This window comes from Arvicola amphibius, chromosome 12 (genome assembly GCF_903992535.2).
Source record: "Arvicola amphibius chromosome 12, mArvAmp1.2, whole genome shotgun sequence".
In the NCBI taxonomy this organism is placed as follows: domain Eukaryota; kingdom Metazoa; phylum Chordata; class Mammalia; order Rodentia; family Cricetidae; genus Arvicola; species Arvicola amphibius.
In genome coordinates, this window is record NC_052058.2 from 25,302,245 (window position 1) to 25,327,592 (window position 25,348).

The 25,348-nt window shown below is 43.8% G+C and overlaps 1 protein-coding gene across 4 annotated transcripts in view; it reads right to left on the reverse strand.

Annotated features, from left to right (window-relative positions):
* Nucleotides 1-21,615, reverse strand: part of Sfmbt1 (Scm like with four mbt domains 1) — a 121,039-nt gene extending 99,424 nt beyond the window's left edge. Inside the window, exon 1 of one of the 4 annotated variants that reach the window (XM_038348645.1) lies at nt 21,485-21,615. The gene's annotated coding sequence lies outside the window, so the exon portion shown is untranslated. Of the gene's footprint in view, nt 1-2,760; nt 2,783-19,827; nt 20,300-20,850; nt 21,004-21,484 lie in introns of those variants that run through there. The other 3 variants (XM_038348644.1, XM_038348643.1, XM_038348647.1) reach the window with 3 other exon arrangements.
* Between the last annotated feature and the right edge of the window lie 3,733 nt (nt 21,616-25,348).

Consider the following 25,348-nt stretch of genomic DNA (forward strand, 5'->3'; position numbering starts at 1 on the left):
CTTATGGAGTTGGTTAGCCATTTGGGCAAGAAACTGCTCTTGCCTGAACTGCTTCATGGTATGCTGCAGAATCTGGACATGCAGAACCCACAGAGAAATGACTGCTAAACTTGCCTAAAGGTGAGATGATCCTTCGGGGTTCCTCCTTCATGAAAGAGTCTGCTAGACATTCTGCAGGATACAGAAGAAAGTGGGGGGAACTGTCTTTGAAATTTCCTGTTTCATGGAAAAGTCTGCTGGATACTATGGGCCTGTAGGCTAAAGATGGGTGCCCCAGTGGTATAGAAGAACTTTGGGTGACTGTCCAGGCAGCAAGATGTCTCTGTCAATTCTAGAATTTTCGAAGTTGCTTACAATGCACTTTCTGTTAACTTAAGTAATATTATATCCTTCTGGAGTCTTTGATGGAGTTGAAGAATTTATAGTTATAGTTTTCCTTAGTTATGATAAAAGATAAAGTAGATATAAATATTGTAATTGCAATTCTTGCTTGATACCCATTTTGTTATATGTAATTTTACTATGTTAAAGTTAAAACCTTCTTTTATTATTTAAACAGAAAAGGTGAGGTGACGTGGGAGTCCCCTCTGTGTACTATGATTACCATTAATGAATAAAGAAACTGTCTTGGCCTGTTGGTAGGGCAGAACTTAGGTAGGTGGAGAGAACTAGACTGAATGCTGGGACAAAGAAGGGTGGAGTCAGAGAGATGAGACTCTATGGAGCTGCTGCCAGTCAGACATGCCAGAACTTTGCTGGTAGGCCACGACCTTGTGATGATATACAGATTGATAGACATGGATTAAATTAAGATATAAGAGTTAGCCAATAAGAAGCTAGAGCTAATGGGCCAAGCAGTGATTTAATTAATATAGTTTCTGTGTGATTATTTTGGTTCTGGGCGGACAGGAACGACCAAGCAGCTCCCCTGCAACGTAGGGTTGTGAACTGTGTAAACAGAGGGAGCTGTTTACCAACAGTGGGTGAATAGGACCAGTTCTCCCAACCTTCCACGGCAATGATCTTCCTACCAAGACAGACCATACCTATAAACCGTGAACCAAAACCACTTTCCCCCATAGGCTGTTTTTATCAGGGTATTTGGTGACAACAGGAAAAGTACCTAGTATACTGTTAAGATCCACATTTATTTTGCTCAGAACACTTTTAGAATTTCCATAAAACTCAAGTTTTGACTACAGTTGAGACTTTCTTTGTCCCAAGTACAACTTTCTAACACACTTTTGTCTACCTTCAAATAAACTTGCTAGAACACAAAATAAATGTCAGAAAGGCAGCCATGGAAAAATGAGGGCACTGAGAATGAGAAGGACTCTCACAGGGAAGAAAAGCACCACTGTTCCCAGAATTATCTGTCCATAACAGCTATGGGCTAGTAATGTACCACCATGGGGAAAACAGAAATACACTAGCAGGGATTGCTAACTGCTGCTGTAGTTTGGGTCTTTTAAAAATATTTTTATTACTTTTAATTATGTGTAGGTGTGTGTGTCTGCATGTGGGCATGTGAATGGGAATTCAGGCACCCTCAGAGGTGAGAGGTGTTGGATCCCCTGGAGCTGGAATTACAGACACATGAGAATCACCTAATATAGGTGCTGGGAAGCAAACTTGGGTCCCCTGAAAGAGCAGCAACTCTCTTAATTACTGAGCTGTCTCTCCAGGACCCGAAGTCCATCTCCACAAAGGCCCATGGAGCAGAAGATTTGGTCCCTAGCCTTTGGCACTTCTGGGAAGTAGCAAAACATTTAAGAGACTGAGCCTAATGGAAGGAGATTAGGTCATAGGGGTGGGCTCTCAAAAGTGACTGTGGCACCCAAGTCACTTTCTGTCTTTGCTTCCAAGCTACCACAAAATAAACCATGTGTTCTAGCATAGCTTCCTACCTTTTAGGAACTGCCTTGTCACAGTCTGTCCCCAACTCACAAAGCCAAGTGATCAAAGACCAAAACCACGAGCCAAAATAAAGTTGTTCTCTTTATAAGTTAGTTATGTCAGGTATTTCTTAGTGACAGAAAGCAAGCCAGCACAGGGGTTTTCTTTGGAAACATGGTCTCATATATCGGAAGCTGGCCTGGAACTCCGTAAATAGCCAAAAATGACTTTGGGCTTCTGATTCTCCTGCCTCCATCTCTCAAGTATCAGTATGATAGGTATGTGTCACCATGCTCCATTTATGTGGTTCTAGGTGTCAGACCCTGGGCTTTAGGAATGCTAGGCAAGAATTCTAACAATGGGCTACATCCCAGTAACATTCCCTGCCCCCCCCCCAAAAAAAAACACTTTTTAGGAAAGCATTTCATTTTTTTTTATTTTTTTAACTGAAAAAAAAGTTTTTATGATATATTCTGATCATGGCTTCTCCTCCCTGCATCCTACCCTCCTGCCTCCATGCCCTGTCTGTCTGTCTGTATGTATGTATGTCTCTGTCTGTATGTATGTCTGTATGTCTTTGTCTCTCTCTCTCTCTTTAGAAAACATATCAGAATTTTTAAAAAATAATTTTAAAATAATAAAAAAGGCAAAAAAGAAATATGGGCATGCACACACATACCCCACCCCTCAAAACCCCTAAAAACACAAAATTGGAAGCCATGATACACAAGCAAAAAACTTGTAAGACAAAATGTCCAAGCAAAGTTGTATGTGAGAAAGTCTACCCATATCACTGAGTTCATTTTGTGTGGGCCATCTACTACTGGGCATGGGGCCTACCCTTAGTGTGGTTATTATACCCACCCAGCAAGACTCCACAGGAGAAAACTAATTGATTCCTTTTCAAGTGGATGTCAACTGGAGAGAGCTTCTCGACTAGTGAAAGGAGCCCATGTCCACGTCTCTCTGCAGCACTGAGATCCATACAGCTCTGACCCATACAGGCCGTGTACGTGCAGCCAGTCTCTGTGAACTGGAATGTGCAGAAGTCTGCTGTGTCTGAAAGATCCTTGGATCCACCCATTTTTTCTGGCTCTTACAGCTTTTTGCCTCCTTTTCCACATAGCTTCCTGAGCCCTGGGGGCGGGGGATGTTGATGAAGACATGCCATTTAGGACTGGGTGCTCCAAAACCTCTAGATTTCTGAACACTGTCCACTTGTAGGTCTCCATGTTAGTTCCCACACACTGCAGAGGAAGCTTCTCTGATGACGGCTGAGAGAGGCACTGATCTATAGGTAGGTACAGCAGACTGCCATTAGGACTCATTTCGTTCTTTAGCAGAACAATGGTATTTGGTTTTCCCCTAGGCCCATGACCTATCCAGTCTCAGGTTCTTGACCACCCAAGAAGTGTCAGCCATGGTTCTATCTTGGAAAGTGGGCCTTAAATCCAAGCAGAGTAGCTGGTTACTCCCACAATGTCTGTGTCACTACTACACCAACCTATCATGCGTACTTCACTGTTTTGTAGCTGGGCTGTAGTTACCTTTCAGTACCATGCAGAATACCTTCCAGTACTGTGAGTAAGTAGTCACTAAGGGTGAAGGCTCTAGTTAGGCACCAGCTCAACTTCTCTGTATTCAATGAGATATGTAAGTGTTGTCTTCAGCAACAGGGCCTTACCTATGTGGAGAGCAACTGTTTTAGGGTTTCTATTCCGTAACAAAACACCATGACCAAAAAGTTGGGGAGAAAAGTTTGGCTTACACTTCCAAATCATAGTCCATCACTGGAGGAAGTCAGAAAAGGAACTCAAGTAGGGCAGGAACCTGGGGGTAGGAACTGATATAGAAGCCATGAAGGGAAGCTGCTTACTGGCTTGTTTCCCATGACTTGCTCAACCCACCTTCTTACAGAACCCAAGACCAACAGCCCAGGGATGGCACCGATATCCACTGATGAGCTGGATATTCCCCCACTGATCACTAATTGAGAAAATGCCTTATAGCTCTATCTCATGGAGGCATTTCCTCCACTGAGACTCCTTCCCCTCTAATGACTCTACCTTGTGTCAAACTGACACACAAATCAGTCAGTGTCACAACCAACAGCCTTCGCAATAACCTGCTGTTTGGGGTTTTCCATAGAGTACCTTTGGCCAATGACTTCAACTAGATGTAATCCATTCCTGGCACTGGAGAGTTCAACTGGTGGTAAAACATATCGAATTGGGGCACTGTCTTCCTTGTTATTTAGTGATTCCATTTAGATTTCTTTCATGCATGTATATATTTTAAAAACTTCTACAGTAGTAGGATAGGAAAGCACTTTAATGGAAACAATACAGAGAAGTATTCTAAAGTTCTTCCAATAAAGAATAATAATTACAAATTTTGCCTGTTAAAATTTATACTTGTTTTCACCAAGCTAAACAGCCACCATCTTTGTAAAATCATCTGAGCCTGCTTGTAAGTGCCAATCATAATAGGGCCTGTAGACTGCTAATATTCCCTTATGGAGGAGAGGGTGTGGAGAAGCACTGTGACCTCGCCTGAACTGCTCCAACCTCTAGTTGTTCCCTCCAGACTTTTGTGTGCAATTCTGCCCTAACTTCTGCAGGCAGAGAGAAAGAGAGAGAGAGAGAGAGAGAGAGAGAGAGAGAGAGAGAGAGAAAGAGAGAGAGAGAGAGACTCATGCTCCTCCTACAAGTAGCTCTTCACCCATGCTCTGAGTGAAGGTAATGAACTCATTGATTCCCATAGGGCGAATTCTTGTGGAATCCAACTTTGGTTTGACACTGGGGCTTTATGAGGAAGCAGACACTGTTTGTTTCAAGGCAAAACAATTCTCACAATGCTGTAAAGTTTAACCACAGAATATCTTAGGATTACAAATAAAAATTCTCTTAAAATTCTACAACACACCTGGAATACCATGTTTGATATTCTAAGTACCCCAGATAAAAAACAACTTTTGGGGCCAACAAGATGTCTCAGCAGGTAAAAGACCCTTGCTACATGAGCCTGACCACCCAACTCTTCACTCCTAAACTCTCATGTAAAGGATGTAGTGTTTTATACCTGCAATCCCAGCACTCCTGTGGCGAGACGGGAGGCAGAGATAAAATACTCACCCTGAGGCTCACAGGCCAGCTAGCTTTCAGTACACAGCATAGCAGAAACAATAATAAAGATCTGCAATGACAAGGTAGGGGAGAACCAACTCCCAAAAGTTGTCCTGTGACTTCCATATACATGCAGAGTGTATGTATGTATGTGCTCACAAACACATTTACACACTCCATACATACATGTATACAAACATATATATAATAGTAACTTTTGAAGTCAACTTTTTAAAATGTGTCCATATTTCTGTCAATAAACAAAAGAATACTTAATAATTTAGAAGTCAATATTAATCAATGCTGTAAACTCTGTCATCTAAGCATAATACCCATCACCATTTTAATCAGAGCAGCTGTCATTGCTCATAAGACACTCTCAAACTTGGGTCTTTTGAAATTCCCGCAGAAAGAAAGTATGAGAAGAACATCTGAGACTCCAGCTATTCACTCTTTGTACTCCACCTGACCCCTAGCTACATGTAATTCTGCCCCAGATCTAGGAGATGCTAGATGAAGGTTGAAAAAAGGAGGTGGAATGTTCATTCCATCTATGCAGTTATAGAGTCCTCTCCCATGCTAGGGTGAGACATTTCAGTAGTGTGTCTCTTTGGGGGTCACACCTTTGAGTCCAATAACCTCACTGACTCAGCAAGCACAGTTTAGTGGAAGCAGTCCTTTAGGGTTGGTGGCAGCCTGCCTGGGATGAGTAGATGTTTATTCACCAAACAGCCAATTAAAGTGTACGAATTAACTACATTTTTAACAAGCAACACATGCACAGGCCCTAGACTTTAACAGAATGGTTAGCAAGTTGGTAGTTTACTGGCATCTTCAGAGGCTTTTTTCTCCTAAGACTCAGAAGAGAAACTAATGCCTGATACGAGTACTCTCTCTGTACTATAGCGATGTGCCACCCAACAACATTCTGTCATTGATGGATTGTGTGCACACATTGGCCCCATTAGATTCAATCTTCTAGAGGAGCTGTAGTTTTCATAGATGCCTTAGAGTCTGTGTAAATACACACTATGTCCTCACTATGATGAAACTGCCTAGTAACACATTTCTCAGAACATGTCCTTGTATGACCACCTTTGGGGCACAACCTGTGAACAAAGGATCGAAAGTACGAAGAAATCCTTTCTACTCTCCTTCCTTATAACTATAGTAACTTTCAATTTTGTGCCATATAAAAATATTCCACTCATTTTTAAAGCATATTCCAGTTTGTACGTGTTTAGTTCCATGACACCCAGTTTAAAAGATTCAGATTATCTAGTAAGTCTGCAACCAGTTATATTTCATGTTAATATGAAATGTATATCTGTATGAAAAATGTTTTTTCTTTGTGAATTAAGAACTATAAAATTGTCCGGGTGGTGGTGGCGCACACCTTTAATCCCAGTACTTGGGAGGCAGAAGCGAGATTAGCCTGGTCTACAAGAGCTAGTTCCAGGACACGCTCCAAAGTTACAGAGAACCTGTCTTGAAAAATCAAAAAGATTACTTTAGTAATCAAAAATCAAAAAATTACTTAAGTCCAAAATCAAAAAATTACTTGAGTCCAAATTTCTCAAATTTGCCCCCAATCAATCCCAGTCAGTAAGACACTGAAGGTCACTGCTCACAGATGCACACTTCAGAATTTCCCTGAACTTCCCTATATTCAAGGAAAGGAAAGGGGAAAAAATAGACAAGCCTATGCCTGTGAGGTCCTCTTTCATGCCTGTGGCTGTCTGCCTGTCCAGGGAACAAGAGGTTCTCCCCGATGCAGGCAGCATTGGTGCTCTCCAGTAAGAGTACACATTTATTAACAACAGAGGAAGGTAAACAGATCAATAGACTTATTTCTGAAGTTGCAATCCTGCTCCTCCATGAAACAGGTCTCATCAGTCACCCCTGTGCAATGGACATCTGAGTTATTCTACCCAACTCCCACATAAAACCTGAGCAATGGCTGCTTCTTTGTAACTTCTACCACAAAAACTAAAGCAAATGACTGGTGCTAAATACTGAAGGTTTTTGCAAAAGCAAAGTGCACTGCCAGACATCTAAAGATGCTCAGTCTTCTTGAGAAAGGGGATATTATAAATTACTATGGATTTTTTAGTATTTTAAACATATTTAACATGTATGTGTGTTTTGCCTGGTATAGAACGAGAGTTAGTCAGTTGAGAGCCACTATGTGGGTTCTGGGAATTAAACCTGGATCCTCTGGGAAGAGCAGCCAGTGCTCTTAATCAGCCATCTCCCCAGACCAAACTAATATAATTTTTTAAAAGTGAAGTTGAACAAAGAAACTTTGCTAACCTAAAATGTTAATCAAAATAAGCACTGTTAGCCAGTGCACAGCTTTAATCCCTGTACTCAAGAGGAAGAGGCAAGCAGATCTCTGTGAGTTTGAGGCCAGCCTGGTCTACAGAGTGAGTTCAGTACAGCCAAATATACACAAAGAAACCCTGTCTGGAAGGAGGGAGGAATCGAAAACGGAAAAACCAAACCTTTAACCTTCAACTCACAGCTTAACAGAGACAGGAGACATTCAACAAATAATTAGAATTGTAATGAAGGAATAGAATATGACCGGATAGTGGTGGCGCAAGCCTTTAATCCCAGCACTCAGAAGGCAGAGGCAGGAGCATGGTATAAGGTGGACATGGCCTATAATGGAGACAGGGGAATGCGAGTTCCAGGTAGTAGACAGCGATGACTCAGACGGTAAAGCACTTGCAGGGGAGTCTGACCATCTTAGAATCCACATAAAGTGAAGGGAGAGAAGGGATTCCACAAAGCTCTACTCTGACTTCCACACACTTGTCTTTACCCTCCACACATATGCACATTACATATATGCACAATTTAAAAACAAAAACAAAAAAAAACCTTTAATAGCTATTGTTTTCCATGGTTGGCATTTTCTTTGGGCTGCCAACCAGTTCCCAAATAAAGACATAGAGACTTATTATTATGAATTCCAAGCCTTACCTTAGGCTTCTCCCACTAGTCTTTTAACATATTTTAACTTGTTTCTATTCTTCTACATTTTGCCTCTGGGGTTTTTTACCTTTCCTTCATTCTGTATGTCCTACTTTCCTGCTTCCTCCATGTATGGTTGGCCCCTGCATCTCCATCATCTCCTTTTCTTTCTTCCAAGCCTAAATTCCTCCTCCTACTTATTCTTCCCGCCCATAAGTCCCCCCTACACCTACTTCCTTGCTATTGGCCATTCTGCTTTTTATTAGACAAATCAGGTGCCTTGGACAGGCAAGGTAAAACAGCAACACATCCTTACGTAATTAAACAAATGTAACACATCTTTACACGTTAAACAAATATTCCACAACAGTTGTCACCTTCTGCTGCTCCACAGAGATCCCATCTCATCTTAGAATAACTATCACCCAGGGGGGAAAAAAGACTTTAACAAAATTCTGGAATACAAAAGAGTCTAAAATATTCAAAATGCCTTCTACCTTTGACTAAAATATTAAAATTATTTCCAACTCTTTTAAATGCCTCATTATGTAGCCTGGCGGCCGGGAACTTACTATGTATCAAGTTGGCCTTGAACTATAAGAAATCCTCCTACCTCTGTCTCTGATACTGGGATTAAAAGTATGTACCATCAGGCCGGGCAGTGGTGGCAAACACCTTTAATCCCAGCACTCGGGAGGCAGAGGCAGGCGGATCTCTGAGTTCGAGGCCACCCTGGTCTACAAGAGCTAGTTCCAGGACAGGCTCTAGAAACTACAAAGAAACCCTGTCTCGAAAAAAAACAAAAAAAAAAAGTATGTACCATCATGTCAGCCTGATCTACAAGAGCTAGTTCCAAAGCTACAGAGAAACCTTGTCTTGAAAAACCAAAAAAAGGGGAAAAATTCCAATTTACAAAGCTCTACTCACCACAGTATGATGCACAGCTGCAGCACCACTTGAAGACAACAGATAAGACAATATTTATCACTACAAATACTTAATACTTTATTACGCGTTGAATAAACCTGCAATAACAGTAAATAAACAAAATGAAACCAACTTGGGTTTATCTTGAATGTCCATGTTGGTAGCAATGTGATTTAATGAGAAAAAAAAGGATCTAGTATGGTGCTATAAACTGACAATGTCAGTGCTCAGGAGGCTGAGGCAGGAGGATGACAAATTCAAACCCAGCCTCACACACACTAGTTCCCTGACCAAAAACAGGGTAGCGCTAAATGAAGAAACCTTGGCTACCTTTGAAGCATCTGATGCAACATTAAGATTTATTTATTTTTATTTATGTATATGTGTATGTGTGTCTATATGAATTTGCATGTACCACATCCATGCAGGTACCCATGGAGGCCAAAAGAGGGCATCAGATTCACTGGGACTGGAGTTAGTGATAGCTCTAAGTCACCTGAGATGGATTCTAAGAACCAAACTCGGGTCCTTTGCAAAAAGCTCTTTAATGGCTGAGCCACCTCTCCAGACCCCTGGAAGTCTTTTTTTTTTTTAAGTTTTTTTTATTTGTCTGCATGCCTACATGTACACAGGCATATCACATGCCCCCATCACACACAATGATGTAGGTGTGTCTTCTATCTATCTGATGATTTCATTGGTTAATTAAATAAAGAAACTGTTGGCCTAATAGGTTAGAACATAGGTGGGTGGAGTAGACAAAACAGGAAGAAGGAAGTGAGGTAGATGCCTCAGGCAATCGCCATGCCTCGCCTCTCTGGGGCAGACCACCGTGCCTCTCCTCAGGGAGACAGACGCGAGGAAGCTCCAGCCCAAAATGGACGTACGCTAGAATTTTCCCGGTAAGGCACCACTTTGTGGTGCTACACAGATTATTAGATATGGGTTAATCAAGATGTGAGTAAGAGGCTAAAACTAATGGGCCAGGCAGTGTTTAAATGAATACAGTTGTGTGTTGTTATTTGGGGGCATAAGCTAGCCAGGCAGCCGAGAGCCAGGCGGGACGAAAAGCAGGCCCACACCACCTCACTACAGAATGGTGCCCAACGTGGGGCTCGAACCCACGACCCTGAGATTGAGAGTCTCATGCTCTACCGACCTCACTACAACACACACAAAAAATAAAATTTAAGGGGCTAGAGAGATGGCTCAGAGGTTAAGAGCATTGCCTGCTCTTCCAAAGGTCCTGAGTTCAATTCCCAGCAACCACATGTTGGCTCACAACCATCTATAATGGGGTCTGGTGCCCTCTTCTGGCCTGCAGGCATACACACAGACAGAATACTGTATACATAATAAATAAATAAATATAAAAAAAATTTTAAAAAATTTAATAATAACAAAAGAAAACATTTACAACTCTTTAGTCCTCTGAAAACATGTAATTACTCAACTCCTAAAATCCTTAATTCTGTAAAATCTTCTTACTCTCCATCCATGATTAGGTATTTGGACTTTACAAATACAGAATAAAATATTAAACAACTAAGAAAAGCACTGTGTATAGCATATGTATATATATTTATGTAAGCCAATAAAGTTACCAAATACTTACTAGTTTTCCATTAATTCGGACATGAGTAAAAGGTGATGACACTTAGCCTGACAGCTAGGGTAAGTCACTGACTGTATGATCCTGCTTATAAGAGACAGCCAGGGTAGTCAAGATCAAAGGTAGACATTACAGTGGTGGTACCACAGCTGAGAGGAAAGGAAAATGGAGTCACTATTGATTAATTATCTTTTCACTTTTATTTTTGTTTTTATTGAGCTATACATTTTTCTTTGCTCCCCTCCCTTCCATCCCAATCATTCACTTCTAGTTCACTTTTAAGAAATGAAGAGATGGACGAAGGCAAGAACTGCATAAAATTATGAACATATTTAAGGTAGAATGGTTAAAATTATAAAATTCCGGTCATACTTTATCTCTAATTTTTTAATTTAAATAATAATAAAAATGCACTTGGGACTGGAAAGATGGCTCAGCAATTACAAGCACTTGCTGCTCCTGCAAAGGAGCTAAGCTTGGTTCCCAGCATCCACAAGGCAGCTCAGACTTGCCTTTAACTATAGGTCTAGAGGATCCAATGCCCTCTTCTGACCTCTCAGGGCTCTTACATGTACATGATGCATTTACATATACTCAGGCACAGAGCATCCACATAAAATGATAAAATTGCTAATGTATCTCTTAATTCTTTTCATGCTCTAGATAGGATATGTTAAGTGAACCTGTGTGGTTACCATCTAATTATCCCAAGGCTGTTTCACAAAGACATGAGTAAAACCAATCTAAATGTTTTCTTGAAATTATGTCTGTAAACTGCTATACATTATTTTTAACAAGAGAGATTGTGTGTACATGATGTGTGTTCGAGTTTTGAGGAGTGATAAATGAGTATGACTATGTATGCAAGCAAGAGGAACTATTGTTTCTCAGATGCTGCCCACCTTGTTTGTTAAAACAGGTTACTCGCTGGCCTGGATCTCCAAGTAAGCCAGGCTGACTAGCCAGTCACCTCCAGGGATCTACCCGTTTTAGCAGCCCCAGTGCTGACTGACCCCATACATCTAGCTTTTTTTTTTTTTTTTTTTTTTGGTTTTTCGAGACAGGGTTTCCCTGTAGTTTCTAGAGCCTGTCCTGGAACTAGCTCTTGTAGACCAGGCTAGCCTCGAACTCAGAGATCCGCCTGCCTCTGCCTCCCGAGTGCTGGGATTAAAGGCGTGCGCCACCACTGCCCGGCTACATCTAACTTTTTAATATGGGTTCTAGGAACCAAACTCAGGTCCTTATTCTTGCAAGACAAGCACTTTATTGACGAGCTACTAAGTAAGCACTCCCAGAAATAATCATTAAGAACACTGGCAGAAACTAAGAGCAGAAGAGCACTAAACATGAGTACTAAGCTAATGCAAAAGGATATTAAAACCAAACAGCAACTCATAGACAGCTTTACCACTGAGGCCACTACAGATACATTTCAAAAACCCCTGTGATGCGGGGAGGGAACTGAGAGATTGCTCATCAGTTAAGATGAATCACTTGCTGCTCTTACAGAAGACCAGGGCTCTATTCCTAGCACCCACATCAGGCGGCTTACAACCACCCATAATTCCAGCTCCAGAAGCTCTGAAGCCCTCTTCTGAATTTCTCCAGCACCAGGCAGGCATGTGGTACATATACACATGCAGGCAAAACATTCACACGCATAAAATAAATAAATCTAAAAAAAAATGTTTTAACCACTCAAGATATAAAAACATTAATTTTGACCTCAAGCAAAATATTTGTTGCTTAAGTAGCTTTAAACTTTAAACATCAAAAAGTAAAATAAAAACAATTGTACATCAGGAAGAAAACTTTTTGAGCTATTTAAATAACTGCTAAATATCTTATTTCTTTCACCGTATACTGTCATTCCATGTGTGTAACAGCTAACTGCCAGAATGACTAACTTGGCTGTCGACTTTACTACAACTAGAATCAACTAAAACCCAAGCAGCTGGGCATGCCTGCGAGAGATTTTCTTAATTGGAACATTTAGGTAGGAAGACCTACCCTACATCTGGGCCACACCTTCTAGCGGCAGCCCACATAAAAGGACCTACAATAAATAAGAAAGCTTTTGCGCCAGGAGGTGGTAGCTGCGAGGTCAACCTGGTCTACAGAGTGAGTTACAGAAAAACCTGTCTTGGGAGAAAAAAAGGAAGCTTTTGCTTTGGGCCTGCTCATGCTCACTGGCAAATTCATCTATCCTCCTGTGGGGGTATTCTTTCGATGATATCAGAACCTACTTCTCTGAGATTCCAACACAACTGAAAACCACCAACTCTATAGGAATCCTCTGAGGCTCCAGCACCAGACTGGATCTGCTGAGATAGCCAGTCTTATGGACTGAAAAACTACCAGACTCTTGGCCTATCAGGCCTATCAGTTGGGGGAGACTACCCAAATCATAGCCTGTAAGCAACTCTAATACATCTCTCATTCATTCATATATGTGTGTGTGTATGCTTTTTTTATGCTTATCAGTTCTGTTCCTTTTGAAAATACTAAAACAACTACTAACAAACCATGTTTCATCTTTCAGTCCCCAGCACCTACACTGGGCATCTCACAACTGCCTGTAATTCCAGCTCCAAGAGGGTCCAAAGCCTCTGGATTCTGAGGGCATCAGCCTCATCCATGTGCATATATTCACATGCACACACACGTATAATTTAAGATAATAAAAATAAATCTTTAAAAAATGCTCTCTAAATATTACCTCATCCCAAAATCCAAATCTCCCCACAAAGCAGATACTCTTTAACTACTCTATCCACCCAAAATTAGTTCAGCAATTAACTTCTTCCTATACTATGCAAAGCATTAAAAAGGAACTAATCCACGACGTACTGTACACATCAGAAATGAGGCACAGTGTTTAGTTCATTAACATTATCTACAAAGTTCACATCATCTAACAGAATATGGATGAGGGGCTGGAAAGACGGCTCACTGGTTAAGAATGAGTACAGGTCCCAGCACTTACGTGAGGTGGCTAACATTCACCTGTAACTCCAGCTGCAGGGAACCCAACACTCTGGCCTCCTCAGGTACTGTAATTCATGTACACATCACACATACACACCTACACCACACATGACATACATAATTAAAATTAAGTATCTCCAACAGAAAACAGACTGAATTTCTGCTTTTAAAAAAGTCTTGCTGGGAGGCAGTGGGGCAACCCTTTGATCCCAGCACTAGGCAGGCAGAGGCAAGTGGATATCTGTGAGTTTGAGGCTAGTCTGGTTTACAGATCAAGTTCCTGGACAGCCAAGCCTACACAGAGAAACCCTGTCTCAAAAAAAAAAAAAAAAAGTCCTGAAAGATTACCTAAAGACAGAGAGAGCTTAATGAAGTTTGAGATTTTTTTTGTGTGTGTGTGGTAGTTTTTTTAAATGAATTTTGCCTTTATTCAGGTTAATTTGATATTATACCGAACTGGTGTTTACTTTGTTTTGTAAGTCGTTTTTGTTTTTTTACAAAGTCTCTCTATTATGTAGCACTGGCTGTTCAGAAACTCACACTGTAGGCCAGGCTGGCCTTCAACTCACAGAGATCCACCTACCTCTGCTGCCTGAATGCTGGGAAAAAGGCATGTGCCACCACACCCAGTCTCTGACACTGGATTTATTTTGGTTGAATTATAATTACTAAATATTTTTATTCCTTCTATAATATCTTGACTTTCCGTTTACATATTTTTATTTTATATCTCTTAAAACATAACTATAATCTTCACATCCAATTTAGTAAATTTTCTTTAACAATAGCATGTTCCATTGCATTTTTATGGCTATAAATACAACTGTTAGATCTCACTATGACAGGATAAAAACACAGGGAAGTTTTGGAAATAAAAAGGAAAAGGAGCCTCTCATCTAGGAGTCTGCCAGAGGTTCTTGCCAATGGAGAAGCAAGAATTTTAGCAAAACTACTAACATGTTGTGAACCTCCTAACATAGAAATATACTTCTTTCATATACCAATACTTTATGCTAAAATAGAAATAAACTTGGTTTAAGGTCTAAATGACCATGGATAGGGCCCCATTCCTTACCCCGAGTGGATAGTTGGTTGTTTGCTAGGACAGTATCACACTACATAGCCTATGGTTGGTTCTGAATTCACAATCCTCTTGCCTCAGCAACCCAATACTAGGATTACATGGTCTTTGCCTCCCAAGTCTGAGACTAAAGGCATGTGCCAACACTGAGCCTGAATATGGTTTTATTAGCATCCCTTTGAATAAAAACAGACTAGAAGAAAAATTATACACATATCCTCAGTACTTCGTTACTAGAAAAGGTGTGCACTGTGCAGGGAGCCGCATTTCTGACATGGCATACAGCAACGTACTGCATGTGTCAGTTCCTTTTCTAAAGCTTTGCTTAGGACAGAAAGAAGCTAATTACTAAACTGACTTGGAGTACAGAGTACTCAAAGAGTATCTGCTTTCCGGGAAAGATTGGGTTTGTTTGGGATGAATGGGACTTAGAGAACGTGTTTTTAAAGATCTTTGTTAAAGCTTCTGCAGTGGGCTGATGAGATGCCTTAGTGGGGGGGGGGGGGGGAAGGTAGGGGAGCTAGATTCTTGAGCTGGAGAGAAGACTCATGCTTAGAGCACTGGCTGCTCTTCCAGAGGACCTAGCTTCAATTCCTAGCACCCACATGGCAGCTCACGACTGTCAATAACTCTAGTTCTGACCCCAAGAATACCAGGCACACATGCTATGCATGGACATATACATAGGCAAAACACATGATAAAAATAAAATTTATTTTAAGCCAGACAGTGGTGGCACATGCCTCCAGTCCCAGAATTCGGAGGCAAAGGCAGGTTTATCTCCATGAGTTCAAGGCCAGGCTGATCTACAAAGCAAGTTCCAGGACATCCAGGAATGTTACAGAGAGAAACCCTATCTTGAACCTATCATGCAAAAAAACAAAATGAAACAAATTTTATTGTAAAAACTCTTTAAAAAGCCAGGCGGTGGTAGTACACACCTTTAATCCAGCACTCAGAAGAGAAAGGCAGGTGAACTCTGTAAGTTCAATACCAGCCTAATCTATAAGAGATAGTTTCAGGACAGCTAGTGATGTTACAGAGAAACCTGGGGGGGGGGGGTGCTTTTCAGAGGCGGGAGGTAATCTGCAATCCTGGCTTTCCTGTAGTGAAATGGGAGGGAAGTAGAGACAAGAGACCAATATGCAGTGCAGCAGCAGAAATAGCAAGAGACCCTCCTCTGCCCAGAAAACAGGCAGAAAGGACTGGAAAAAAAGCACTTGCTGTTTTGTTTTTCTTGACAGAGGACAGGGGTTCACAAAGTGGCTTGAAACCATCTGTGACTTCAGTTCCAGGGACTCTGACATCCCCTCTTCTGTCCTCACAGGCACGAGGCCAGTGCTACATATACCTATATCCAAGCAAACACTCCTTCATGTAGAATCAGATAAACACATTTAAAAACAAAAACCCAAAATGGAACAAGTGAACAAACATGCCATGCCCACAATCATACAAAAATAAGTGAAAACCTTTATAAAAAGAAATGTTTTTTGGTTTTCTTTTTAATTTTTATATACAGTGGTGTTTGACCAGTGAAGTTTTTGTACTGGAGTCAGATCCATTGGAACTTGAGTTACAGACAGTTGTGAGCTGCCATGTGGGCGTTGGGAATTGAACCCAGGTCCTCTGGAAGAGCAGTCAATGCTCTTAACCACTGAGTCATCTCTCCAGCCCTTGGTTTGTTTCTTGAAACAGGGTTTCTCTGTGTAAACAGCCCTGCCTGTCCTGGTCACTCTATAGACCAGGCTGGTCTCGAACTCAGAGATCCACCTGCCTCTGCCCCCCTGAGTGCTGGGGTTATCGCTCTTCAGTATCACACACAACAGGCCCATCCCACCACTCTTGGTCCACTACTTCTTCTTCTTCTTCTTCTTCTTCTTTTAAGACAGGGTTTCTCTGTGTAACAGTCCTGGTTGCTGTCCTAAAACTCACTCTGTGGACCAGACTGGCTTTGAACTCACAAAGACCCACCTGCCTCTGCCTCCCAAGCACTGGGATTTAAAGGCGTGTAGCACCACCACCTGGAAGAGAACTTCTGCAGTAAAATCTACATTTGTTTTCTTTTAGTAACTTGTTTTTATTCCTATCCTTACTCTCACTTTTGAAAACTTTAAACATGGATTTCCAGCAACCTAACTACATCCTTTCTATTTTTAACCATTTCCAGTGGGGCTAGCATCACCTGAAGAACAGCAGCAGCCTAACAAAGCCCACAGTCTCCTGGGAAACCATGATCCCCAGACACTTTAACCAATCTAACAACTACGCACATAGAAAAAGCTGTCTGCAAACACAAAACACACAAGTTGGAAAAAATTGGAGCTCCCTAAGAGAAAACACTCTGTCATGTACCTTTCTAAATTTCACTGAAATTGTTATAAAATGTTATGGGTCAAATAATGCCATAAAGTCTGTTTACATTTTTAAAATGGAAATCTTTAACATAACAATATTTAGCATTCAGAAATGCCTTTATAAATATTCTGTACTTGTCACTTCATTGAATATAACATAAGGCCATTATAAAAGGTCAATAAAGTTTGGTTCATTCATCTTTTCTACAGTTATTAAAGTCAAATGACATCTGCTACTACACCACATTTCTAAGGCAGAGCTGTGTCTAGTTACCACCATGAAAGCAAAGGTCACCCTACAAATGTGCGGGCAGGCAGACTTTTGCACTTCGGTGGCTGTTTGGTTTATTTAGTACACGGTTCGGTTTGGTGTTTTGAGACAGGGTTTTATGTAGTCCATAATGGCCTAAAACTCACTGAGTAGCAGAGGATAACTTTAGTTTTAACCCTTCTGCTTCCCAAATGCTGGGACTGTAGGCCTAACTCACCATGCCCTGTTGGCAAAGCACTGTTTCTCCTTTATTTATTTAAAATCTCTGTGTACTTGTGAGCACATAAAGGGGAAAACCACGGTTCCCAAAGAAACAAACATTTAAGAGAAACACCCTTCTGTATTTTCTGTTTCTTATATATGCCTTCGATTGCAACCCAAAGATTCAGCAGTTTTCACAAAGAAAAGCCAAGATTTCAAAAAAAGAAAAATCAAGTAGTTCATTAATGCTGGCTAAATCATCAGGTACTCTATTAGTTTATGAAGACTATAAACTTTGAGTTAAATGACCAAATTCAAATCAGTTGCTGGCCCATCAACTAGCTGATTAGACGGAATTATTCAGAGAGAAGCCATTTCTCTCTCTCCCTCCCTCCCTTTCTCCATCCCTCCTCTCTCTCATACATACACACACACACACCCTTCCTCTCATACACACACACACACACACACACACACCCCTCCTCTCTCTCATACACACACACACACACACACACACACACCTTTGAACTTTGTGGAGTAATCAACATGTATCTCTAAACATGGGCAGTAAACCACTCCCACTTTCTATCAAACAGAGTGGGGGGGGCACAACAGGACGCAGGCCTTTGCAAGACACTAACAAGATAAGCTTTCACTTAGAACCTAATGTGCCTCCTGTAGCAGTAGAAACAATGGGCACAAAGATATATTAAAAGATATTTGGGAGATACAGGCAAATTATTGCAGCACTTACCTAAATTTCAACCTTTTGCATAGGGTTATAAAAATGGCTTAAATCAAAGGGACATATTTTTATTTATGTTTTGTTCTTGCTTTTACTGTTGGACTTTTAATGATTTGATAAACCAGGTGTACATCCTACATGCATAAATCAAGTTAACTGCTGTCATTTAGAAGGTTGTTAAAGCTTTATACCCATATTATTAATTCACTGGACTTTAAAAAATCAATTTTCATTCAATTTTCTTTGCAAATTCTATGCTTTAAGGAATTACCTCACCTACTGATTGACACCTTAAACTCTAACTTGTTGGGAAAATCCATGGTTCTTCCTTCAGACCTAGATAGATCTGTATCCCCAAATGGGCAGTGATATAGCAATGTAACTTTAACTGTGAACATAAAAACTCTCAGAAACACAATTCAAACACAACAAATCCTACTCAGCTAAAATGTCCTTCAGACCACAAAGATCAAAGGTCGAAATACTAAGACACTGTAGATACTGAAAAGGCCTACAGCATTACAAAAACACAGCATCATAACTAAACCACCCACAACCCCGAGGTCACATACTTGCTAATCTTCAGTTATTAATACTGCCCCTTTCACATTCTAAGAGATCCTGCTATGAGGGAAAATTCACTGGCTGGGATAGAAGTAAGAATGGTGGTTGTCTTGGGGAAGGGGCAGGTATTTATTTAATTCCAGGAAACCCTTTGGGGGTGGGGGCTGAAAATCTTCCATTCATTAATGTGTATGTGGCCATCAGGACATACATAAAGCAAAACAAAGCTGCCCTGTCCTCTTAGGACTTCGCTGTTAAAAGGCAGTTTTTAATTTTTAAAACTTTAAAATTTTTATTTATGTGCATTATTGTTTTGCTTGCATGTATGTCTGTGTGAGGGTGTTGGGTCCCCAAGAACTGGAGCTACAGACAGTTGTGAGCCACGTGGGTGCTGGGAATTGAACTCGGGGCCTCCGGAAGAACAGTCAGTGAGTGGTCTTAACCGCTGAGCAATCCAGCCCCAAAAAGCTAATTTTTTAAGTGGATTGAAATGCCATCTCTAAATGCCTATGTCCAAATAAAATTCACAAAATTATCCTAGCTATAGCTAACAAGATGGCTTTTCCAATCTACTTTTATAAAGGCACATATCGTGAGAGCTTTCAAAACGCTGAAATCCCATTTTAAGAAGTCTCCAAATCTTAGAACCAAAAGAATGGTGATCTACTTATCCTACTTTTGCAAACAAGGAAAATCAAATCTCCACTGGGTAGAAACCTACCCCAAGCTAAGGTAGCTTGTCAACAATGTAATAACACAACTGTTTCCCCTCTAGCTCCAACTGGCAGCTATGGTCGTGACATTGCAAACAAATCTCAACTCTGAATCTACCTGTGGCCTAGAAGCGCTCAACATCTGCCACGAGTTAACAGGCCCCAATATGGATTTATGAAAACGCATTCATCTTCCACCCTATCAAGACAGCTGACAAGCCAACAGTTACATGCTCAGGCATTTTGCTTCAGATGAAATAAAGTTAAGCATGACATCTTAAAAATCGTGATTCGGGAGAGGACAAACGCAGATATTGAACAAATGCATCTTACTTCCTTCAAATCCTTTTGATGAATACAGGACTCACCAGACACCACTGTGGTCATTAACGGCTTTGAGTGACCCGCAGGGAAGAGCTCCCACCAAGTAAAAAAGCCCTACTTGAGACAGAAGCGTCCCAGCCCACTCTGGGCGCACAGCAAGCTCTAGGGGTGACCTGGGCTTGACAGCTTAGTGCGAGACCCCACGCGAACAGCTGGCGTCTTGGGAAAAACTTAACACGACGTCCATCCTTTCCGCGGGAATTTATTTCTCGTCTCACAATCTGCTCCGCAAAGAGCAGGCCTTGCTTCGCAGGACGCTCGGCTCGTCCCTCCAGTCGTCTTTACGGCGAACAAAACAAGACTCGGGAACAGAAATCGAAACGGTCACGGACCTCCCGAGCGGCCTCGGGACGCTGACCACGGGTCCGGGCGGAGGGTCGGGCGGCGGCGCCTCTCGATCCGCAGCGCCGGGGAGGCCGGAGCCACCGGTTGCGGCGGAGGCAAAGACGCTCGGCCACCGCGCGGCTGCTGCCTGGGCCCTGCGAAGTTGAGCGGCCGCGCGGGCTGCGGGTTCGCGCCCCGCCCGGAGCGAGCCCGAGGGGGGGGGCGGGTCCGCGGGGGCTCGGCGGGAGGGAGCTCGATGGGGAGCTGGGCGGGGGGGGACGACCGGAGCCCGCAACTTGGGCGACCGCTACTGCCACCCGGCCACTTCGGCCTCCCGCGCCCAGCTGTGTGCCGACGCGCGCTGCTCGCCGGTCCCCTCGCCCCGGGCCACCAGCCTCCGCCGCGGCCGCGAGGTGCCCGGGCGCGTCCCCGTAGCCCCGGCGGCCGGCGCGCCGAGCCTCGGGACCGCGCCAGGCCGCGCGCCGGCGCCGCGTTACCCCCCGCCGTACCCCCGCCCCACGCGCCGCCGCCGCCCGTTGGCGCCTCCAGCCGCGCGGCCGCCCCCCGCCGGGTCCCGGCGGTTCCCGCTGGCAAAGTTGCTCGGCCTCTCCGGGACGGAGCCGCACCGCCCCTCAGGCCGCCGCCCGCGCGGGAAGGCCCAGCCGGTCGCGCCGCTTTTTTACCTGACGGAGTTTTCGCGCGCGCGCTCATTCGCTCGCTCTCCCTCCCCTCTGGCTCGCTCGCTTGTTTTCTTTCTTTCCTATTTTTTTTTTCTTTGCGCTCGCCCGCGCGGGGCGCCTTTTCCGCTCGCGCCGCCCGCGCCCGCCTGCTCGCGCCCTCCTTCCTGCTGGGCCCGGCAGAGCGGGGCGGCCGGCAGCTCTCCCCGCCCCCCTGCACCCGCGCTCCGGCGGAGGCGGCGGCGCCGCTCCGCGCTCCGACTCATTCCAATATGGCACGGACGCAGGGCGCATGCGCCCGCGCCCCCCACCCACCCACCCCCACCTCCGCGGTCCTCCGGGCGACCCGCTCCCCTCGCCTCGAGCGTGGGGCGCTCACGGCCCGACCTCCCCGGTGCGGCCGCCGCCGGCTCGCGGGGCTGGAGCTGCACGGGAGAGGAGGCGTCCACGGGCCAGGGTCCATTGCTCTGGTCGCGTCCCCAGCCGGCACGTCGCCGAGGACGCCCGCGAGGCCGGGCAGCGCGCCGTGGGCCTCTGATCCCCGACGGCGCCGTGAACTGAGCGCGGTCGGGAGCCGAGCTCTCGGGATGCGGAGGCGCGTCCTGGCCCCTGCTTGAATTTTTGGAGAGAAAGACCTCACCTTGGCTTCTGGGCAGAGCGGCTCGGCGGGACCCGAAGTCCCTGAACCGTCCATCCCGGGCGAAGCGCGCCACTGTAGCCCGCACGTGACCACCTCGAGCAAGATGGCATTAGCAGAGAGGCAGCGGCTCGGCAGGTCCCCAATGGGCGCGTGCCGCTGCCGAAAGGGCTGCGCCCGCCGCCCCGACCACATCGGGAATCCCGCGTGTCCCTCTGAGACCTAGCAGGGCACTCTAGTGCTTACTTAGCTCTACCAATGCGACTCAGGCACATCGGCAAACCTGATGTCCAGGCTTGCTCTGGAGGCACAGGGTGACCTAAGATCTCCAGAGATCAGTCTCGAATCCGGAGGTGTCCACGGGCAGTTCGGTTCGGCGACTCAACCCTTCCTCTGTAAGCACAGGTGTCAGTAGGACGCACACACACCTGCTCCAGAAAGTTCCCTCAGAAGGGAAACTCAGCACTCCTAGGACCCGGGAGTGCCAATGAGACCAGACTCTCCAGCCCTAGATGGTCAGTCAGGGCTCCTGCCTCTGAGCCGAGAGGCACCCACACACACACGCACCCCACACACAATGTCTTGGGAGCTTTACATTAGGCATCATTCTGGCTTTGGCCACCTTAGGAAATACCCACATTACAAAATCCAGATGATTTTTTTTTTGTTTTTTTAAGTACCACTGAAAAGACAAAGTAACAAGAAAAGAATGTAAAAATATCCGTTTCTACACAATTGGACGTTCCCAAACAAAACCTTCTGCATAGATACTTCTGCATGCTTGCAAGCACACATTTTCTTTCATTTTCTACTTTCACTAACATGTTTTGTTTGCATGATCATTTTTTAAGGTACGCAGTTCCTGCATTTTTGTGTTTTATTTCGTTGCAGTTATCTGCTTGCATATCCTTGAGTTCTACACGTGAGGATTAATTTCTGGGAGTGGGGAAGTTTTCAGGTGGGAAGCTGTGAATGGCCCTGTATTGCCCCACTTGTTCTCATCAGCCAGGAACAGCATAAGAAATTTAAAGCACGTTTCTAAACACTGAGTGACATCTTTTCTCCCTACGTTAATAATGCCTATATTAATAATCTTCAGCTATCAAGATTACCTTATTTGACATTTCTTGGATAGCTAAACACTCAAAATGTCCCCATTTGCTCTCTATATTTCCCCTTCTGTGAATGACCTGTGGTTCATATCCATTTTCTTGGGGAGCTGAATCTCTTCTAACTTTACACAAGCCTTTTTTTCTGTTAAAGATGTTTCGCGTTTGGTTTTGATGCAAATATTGCCCAGCCTGATGTTCCTTTTTGTTTTAGTTTACAATTCATTTGTCATTCTAGTCCTCTGGTTGTTGTTGTTGTTTGGTTGTTTGGATGCTAAAAGTGAGCCTTTATGTAACCCATCTGCTAGCTTGTATAATTTATTTGAATATTGTTATTTTATGATCACCTGTCCAATTTTATTTTTGCTGTATTTAGGAGTAAAATGTGGATTTAATTCACCTCTATCACAATGGTTATTGTTTGCGCAGTCTCCATTTATTAAATAATTATCATGTTGTTCTTTGCTTAGCAAAACCTACTTGTTTGCTACACTTTTGCTTTCGGCGTGTGTATTTCAGAATCCTCCATTTCCTCCCATACACCTTGGTTTCAGTAAATACTGTATAGTTATGAATATCTGTTCTTTGAAATAAGTTTTTACATCTGATGGGGGTCGATTCTTTTTGAATAGCACTGGTTTACATACCCATACACATCCTAGGGTAATTAGATAAGGGTTAAGAGCATCGCTTGTGAGGGCCAGAGAGGTGGCTCACAGTTAACAGTGCATATTGCCCTTGCAGGAGACCCACAGTTCAGTTCCCAGCACCCATATGGAGTTCACAGCTGCATGTGCTTGAGCCCCAGGTTATCCAGTGCCTCAGCCCTCACACTCGTGCCCACACAGAGACACATAATTACCAGGTTCAACACTGAACAGCCCTGTGACCTTGGCAAGTTAACTGCCCCAGGCCTTACAGTTTGGGTCTGTAAATGGGGATCAAGTAACACTACCTCACAAGCTCAGTGGTTGGCACTCAGTAAATCCTTAATGTTGGCTACTGCTGGCAATCATGTTTTCTGTTCCAGAGAAGAATATGTATGAAAATGTAACAATGAAACCCATTTCTTTGTACTCTAACACTGATGATGATGACGATGATGATGATGACGAAGATGATGATGATGATGATGACAGCTAAAGGTATCAATACTAAGGTTGGAGCTGGGACTGATGGTATATGGCCTGTAGGCCCAGCACCTGGGAGGCTCCTGAAAAGTAATCCAATCCCGATGGCATAGACCTTTAATCCTAGAACTCAGGAGGCAAAGACAGGCAGATCTCTGTTAAATCAAAGCCAGGCTGGTCTATATAACAAGTTCCAGATCACAGCCAGTGCTAGCTACATAGAGAGGCTCTGTCTCCATACATACATGTACACACACAAACACAGTTGCAACTGACATGGAGTTACATTAATCTAGGAACTTCTTTTTTTGTTTGTTTGTTTGTTTGTTTGTTTTTGTTTTTGGAGACAGGTTTCTCTGTGTATCTCCGGCTGTCCTGGAACTCACTCTGTAGACCAGGCTGGTCTCGAACTCAGAGATCCACCTGCCTTTGCCTCCCTAAGTGCTGGGGTTAAAGGTGTGCGCCACCACCGCCCAGCTGAACCTATTTCAGCAGATCAAATACTCCATAACATTTCATTTTTCTACCCAGGACCTACTTAGGCTTTTAATTTATTCAAATCCTCAGGAGCCAAGTCCCTTGTTGCCTCCAGTATTTCTCCACTGCTCACCTGGTGACCCCTAATGAAGAAGGGCAAGGGCGACAAGGAACTGCTGAAATTTCCATCTGAACACTTGTTTTTTGTTGCAGCTGTGTGGATGTGGGTGCATACCCCTTCCAAGGTCCCTCCAGAAAGGTCATGGGTGTTTTCCCTAGAACAAATTAGGTTTCAGGTCATCCGCAATGAGAGACAAAGTTAGGCCACAAGGGCTGCCAGCTCCTCAACCCTTTTAAAACTATGTGTTCGCTTACTGGGGGGAGGGGTACAGGTGTGGGTGTGTGCCATGGCGCCGTGTGGAGGTCAGAGGACAAGCTAGGGAGTTGGTTCCCTCCGTAAGTCATGTAGATTTCGAGGCTTGAATTCAGATCATCAGGCTTGGCGGCTGCAGCACCCTAACCCACTGAACCGTCTCAGCAGCCCCAGCTCCTCCACCACCAGGAAACTTGGATTGGGGTGGTTGATTGAAGAGGCACATGAAGACAGGGGTAACATGGCAGCCTGATTTATGGTCATAATACCCCCCCATAAAGGTTTTCTGGTTGCTTTGTACAATTCAGAGAGCTTCACTTGGAGATGCTGTGGGATTGGCCCCGTTCCTTCTTCCACTGCATCCCACTCGCCCACTTAACCAGCTGCACCAGTGTTTGCCAACTTGATCACCAGAGACAGTGCTTCAGTTGCAGCAATTTCCTTTCCCTCCCATGAGTATGCCACAACCCTTCCTGCCATGGGGCACCAACTGGCACACTCCATCCTGCCTCCTGTATTCACCTTCCCATAGTTACCATCGTCTCATTGTTCCTGTACCTCTTTAATGAGGTAATTAATTCCTTAGGCCTCTGATTACTCCATCTAAATATGTGAGTGAGTCAGGCTTCCCCCTCCCTCCTCCCTCCCTCCCTTCTTCCTTCCTTCTCTTCCTCTCTGCTAGTTCCATTGACAGTCTATACCTCTCTTTCTCTGACCTAAGACAAAGACAACAGTCCCCTAAGAGAAGGGACATGCTTGACTCATCATTGAGCCTGAG